General features: G+C 37.7%; 1 long non-coding RNA gene across 4 annotated transcripts in view; it reads left to right on the forward strand.

Annotated features, from left to right (window-relative positions):
• Positions 1-272: 272 nt before the first annotated feature.
• Positions 273-5,276, forward strand: part of LOC106884408 (uncharacterized) — a 91,152-nt gene continuing 86,148 nt past the window's right edge. For 2 of the 4 annotated variants that reach the window (XR_001411242.2, XR_001411241.2), the window contains exon 1: positions 273-491. This is a non-coding gene — a long non-coding RNA (uncharacterized LOC106884408). The remainder of the gene's footprint in view (positions 492-5,276) is intronic. The other 2 variants (XR_001411240.2, XR_001411239.2) reach the window with 2 other exon arrangements.

Genomic DNA, 5,276 nt, shown 5'->3' on the forward strand with positions numbered 1-5,276 from the left:
GTTTGTGTTTCAGCGATGAGTATAATGTAATCTGTGAATTGGAAGTGTGTCAGTTGCTTGCCATTGATATTCATGTCACATGTCCATCAAGAGTTCGCATCTCTGAGCAGTTTGATGTAGAGAAAGAGAGAGAGAGAGGCGTGGGGAGAATAATTTGCTACTACTACTACTACTTCGAAAGAAAAAGAAAACTCAAAACGTTTGTAGTTAAAAGTTTTATTATTACAATGATTTATTATTATAATTGGAAAATTTGAAGGCGGCAAGCTGACAGACGAAATGCTTAACGGCATTCCTTCCGGCGTTACGTTTTGAGTTCAATTCCGTTGACGTTAACTTCATCTTTCGTCCTTTCGGCGTCGATAAAATAAGCACAATTTAATACTGTGATCGATGTAATCGACTTAACATCTTTAAAATTGCTGACCTTGTGCCAAACTTAGAAACCAAGGTTTAGAGTGTCCAAAGATGAAACCACTAGCCAATATGAGGTATGGAACTTTCCAATTCTAATAACAAATTATTCAGTATTGCACGCTCTAATTTTCGTAGGTTTTGCTCTAACATTAACCAGAGTCGCGTCTTCCACTTTAAATCTATCCGTTGTAGTTTTAAGTGAAACCTAGTCTATTTATATGAAGAAATAGACTTTCAAGAAGTCTTAAATCTGCATGTCTGAATTTAGAGTAATTACCTGCCGTAGGCGAAATTTCGAGATTCCCCAGGGAAATTGTTTGAGGTTGAAAAATGTTGTCATCATTCGTCTTTTTTTTTCCCCATGTTATTTCCTTAAATGTGATTTTAAAAAGGTGATTATGTTAAAATAAGGCTTTTTAATGTGATCTAATAAATTGTCCTCTACCTGAATATTTCTTTTCTTTAGTGTATGTGTGGGGAAATCGGGTCGGTGAATCAGTATAGGAGGGAACAGAGAAAAAATGTTGAACAACGCTGTCATAGATGAATAGACATTTGGCATTTGGAAAGAATGAAGAAGTTTATCAAAGGTAGAGAAATTATGTCGTTGTTGTTGTTGTTCGGCCATTTTAAGGAAGTAGCCGTTAATCTATAACTTGGTTTACTATCACCAATCCAGTTCTTGGGTACCTTTCATGGAGTTCACTCGATCACAGTCATTGATGGCCAGATATCGGACCAGACGATAACTTCCTCCCATCCCCTAACTTCCTCCCTTTACGGTGCTAAAATGAACAAATGCGTTGCTTTTCCACCTCTGACTAAACGAAAAAACATCGGTTCTGATCGAGCAGATCTATGATCATAAATATTCCACTCATAGCTACCCGTTTGTTTTTTTTTTTCCTCTTGAGTTATATAAAATTACATTATGCAGTGTAATAGGGTATCATTTCAGGAAGATTCGACTACTGTTTCTAGTAAATCGAACGACAACGTAGAGGCTTCCTCTGGAGTTACTTTGTAGTTTTGTTTGAGAAGCTACATAATAAACTTCAATCAAATAGAACCATGGTGTTGCGAAATAGCATGAAGAGGGAATTAGCTTGTCAGTGATGTAGAAGTGTGTGCATCAACTGTAAACATTAATAAAGCCTTCAACCGATGAAAAGGCTCTTCTTTTAGGTGTTTTTCAAAGCTGATGTTGGCTCTGATCTCGATGCTCGATAAGTTATTAGACACCGAGGTGTCAACAATTGACTCCTTTTTCCCTTTTAAACAATATTTTGGTTTATTTGTCACAAATATCTTGTTCCAGGAATGAAAGGGAAAACGTTATATGGTTTGTATGCGTGTGTATTCATGTAGAACGACAAATAATAAGGAAGGCGAAGATTCATTCCAAAATTCATAAGCTTTAATAACGTTTAATAAGAAAAAAATAGAACCTTCACCGAATTCTGGAGAGACAAGCAAAATATTTTCATGAAAATATATTTTGTCTTTCGAAAATATATTCCGTCATTGAACTGCGGTCATGCTGGGGCGCTGCCATAAATGGTTTAGTCCAATGGTTCTCAAACATTTTTTGCCTGTGGACCCATTTGATTCTTATTTTACTTTACTGGACCCCCACAGCCATTTGATGCTTTAAAAAATTCTATTATATTTTTACAATTCAATATTAGATTATGTAGTGGAGGCGCGTGGCTTAGTGGTTTGGGTGTCAACATTATGATTGTAAGATTGTGGTTTCGATTCCTGGACCGGGCGACGCGTTGTGTTCTTGAGCAAAACACTTCATTTCACGTTGCTCCAATCCACTCAGCTGGTAAAAACGAATAACGCTGCGATGGACTGGCGTCCCATCCAGGTGGGGAACACATACGCCATTGAAACCGGGAAACCGGGCCCATGAGCCTGGCTAGGCTTTAAAAGGGCGCAAGAAGAAGATTAGATTAGGTAAACATTGTTCGAAAACAATTATTCGTAAAACATTTATTCGAATAGAAAATTGTGTGAATGAAAATTATTCAAAATGACAATTATACGAAATGTTAATTATTCTAATTTTTAAAATTTTCTTTTAACGAAAATGATAAAATTAAAAATTAAGTGCACAAATGATATTTATTTCGAATAACTGTTTTCCGAATAGATGTTTTCGAATAATTGCTTTCGAACAATTTTCATGATACCCAAGTATTATTAGGAATTGTATAAGAAAATTGTTAAAATATTTTGTGTAATGTAAAAGTATAACCGATTTATTACAGATGATTTTTAACAACCAAGCCTTATATAGAACCCCAAAGGTTGTATGGACCCCGATTAAGAACCACTGGTTTACTCGGAAAAACTGTCCCCAGTGCTTATATTTTAAAGCCTGGTACTTATTCTGTCGGTCTCTTCTGCCGAATCACTAGCTTACGGAGACGTAAGCAAACTAGCACCGGTTGTCAAGTGGTGGTAGGGGACAAGCGCAACACACACACACACACACACAACGAACGTCTTTCTTTCAGCCTCCGTCCACCAAATCCATTCAAAAGTCTTTGGTCGGCCCGGGGCTATACCAGAAGTGACTTGTCCACGACGCCGCACAGTTGGACTGAACTCAAGACCACATGGTTGGGAAGAAAGCTTTTTAATCCCAGTCATGCCTGCCATTTAAATAGATTTTTTAAATATAACTATAAAATCTATTTAAATGTGTCAATATGCACGCAAGAAGAATAAAACGCGGAGTGCACTTTTAAAGTCAGATACCATACAAGCACTAGTGTAATTAGAGGGGTGCGGTAGGGTCGGTCCTCCCCAGGCGGCACTTTTTAAGGGACAGCACTTTTCATCCTGTTGTAGGCTATTGCTGTAGGAAATATGTGTTTTTTTGTAGTGTCCAGGGGGGCGGGGGCGGAAAGGCCGCCTCGGGCGGCACACACTCTAGCTACGCTAGAGCAGACAAGTTTTATTTTAATTTCGGGTAATGACTTACCTGGTAGAGAACTCGGTAACTTTTTCAGCATTAGGAGCAGGCTTGGGTTGTGTGATTGAGTAGGTCGCTTTGTAACTACGTGAATTTGGGTTCAGTCATCTACTTGGAGGTTAAATATTCCTTCTTTTAAGGCAGCGATTTGACCGTTGAATAGAAGATCTTGTGCGATTCGCTCCAGTTTTGCACTTTTCAATTTTGCAATCTATTTTTTTGAGGTTTGATAAATAAAGCTGCAGTCCAAAAGTGGAATCGATTCTTCTCTTTTTCCTTTTCATTGAGAGAAAAGATTCTTCAGGAAAAGATTCTTCAAAAAAGATTCTTCAGAAAAAATTCTTCTTTTCTCTCTCCTCCTCTCTCTCCCACTCTCCTTCACACACACACACTCTCTCTCTCTCTCTCTCTCTCTCTCTCTCTCTCTCTCTCTCCCACTCACTTTCTCTGTTACTTTCACACTTTCTCTCTCTTTTTTCTGAAAGTAAACGCCTATGTTCAGACCTCGGGATAGAGATGGACTCCGCCAGGTTTCAAATGTTGAAAGCACGCCGTATCTCTCAACGGTGACCCTACGACTTTGCCAATATCTAAAACTGCACATCACTTCATTTTCCTTGCCCAAGTACATTTAGGCTGCATCCAGCTATACTTATGATTGGCAAATCAACATTTATTGCCTATGAATAATGTTTCTATTCCCCAAGCAAACATGTAAATGTTGTGCACGGCAGCGGTGTTATTTGCTTTACTTCTTAATATTGTTGCTATACATCACATTGCCAATGGACAAGTTAACATTGGAGTAGAAAAGTGTTTCTTTTGAAGAAGGTTTGATCACTATCCAACACTTTTAAGACCGCTCAGATTTCAACAATTTCGTTCATTCTGAATAAGCTGTTTGCTGAGAATGTCACCTCGACCTCAAACTTTGTAGATGGTATTACATTAATTATAACTACTTGAAAATAGCTCAATTCTTTAGTGCAAAGAAATCTGAAAAATGCTAAGGATGCTTATTAGCATTTTGGAAATTTTTTTGTTGAACTTATGTATGGGAGTGCTCGTTGCAAGTTAGATATTTGTCAAATGAGAACTACATTACCATCGAAAACTAAAGCGGTTGGAAACGACTTCCATTCTGTTAGCTATGACTACATATGAACACGTGTCTCTATCTAGACCCTGACATGTGTGTGTGTGTGAGTGTGTGTGTATCAGTGGCGACTCCGGCACCCAGGCTGTTCGGGCTTGGCTCGAGTATAAATTTAGTAAAGTAAACGTGTATTATTAAGTTGATTTAATTTCTGCCAACACTGATTTCAAGTATGTAATTTCAGCCAATAACTCGGGCACCTTTGATTGAGCCTGGTCGCAGTTCATTAATTTTCGTTCAGCGTTCTCTGTACATTATTCACACGCATCTGACTCCGGCTCAGAAGATACAGCCCAAGTTGTTTATCTATAATTATGACAATTTAAAGTAATTCAAATTCAATGTTTTCTTGAAACAGTGAATTCTATAGAGATTAGGGTTTAAATTCCATCTATGAAAAGTTTTCGTTCTACAATATTCATACAGGAACGAAAAATTATCCAGCAACTCGGTCTAATACGAACGAGCCTGGTAGGTGTAAAAGACTAACTGGCGTCCCTTGTCAAGAGTACAGACGACAGTGAGCTCGCTGATGTGTGTTGTGCACTCCGCTGTCATTATTTGATTGCTGTTATTCTGGGCGTCTGTGTGTAAAGATCAGTTGTGTTTTGCAGGGTTGCTTTATTTTTATCCATTAACTTAGAAATGGAGAAAGGCACAGTGCTATATATACACACATACATACATATATATATATATATATATATATATATATAT

Source organism: Octopus bimaculoides, chromosome 1 (assembly GCF_001194135.2).
Source record: "Octopus bimaculoides isolate UCB-OBI-ISO-001 chromosome 1, ASM119413v2, whole genome shotgun sequence".
NCBI lineage: Eukaryota > Metazoa > Mollusca > Cephalopoda > Octopoda > Octopodidae > Octopus > Octopus bimaculoides.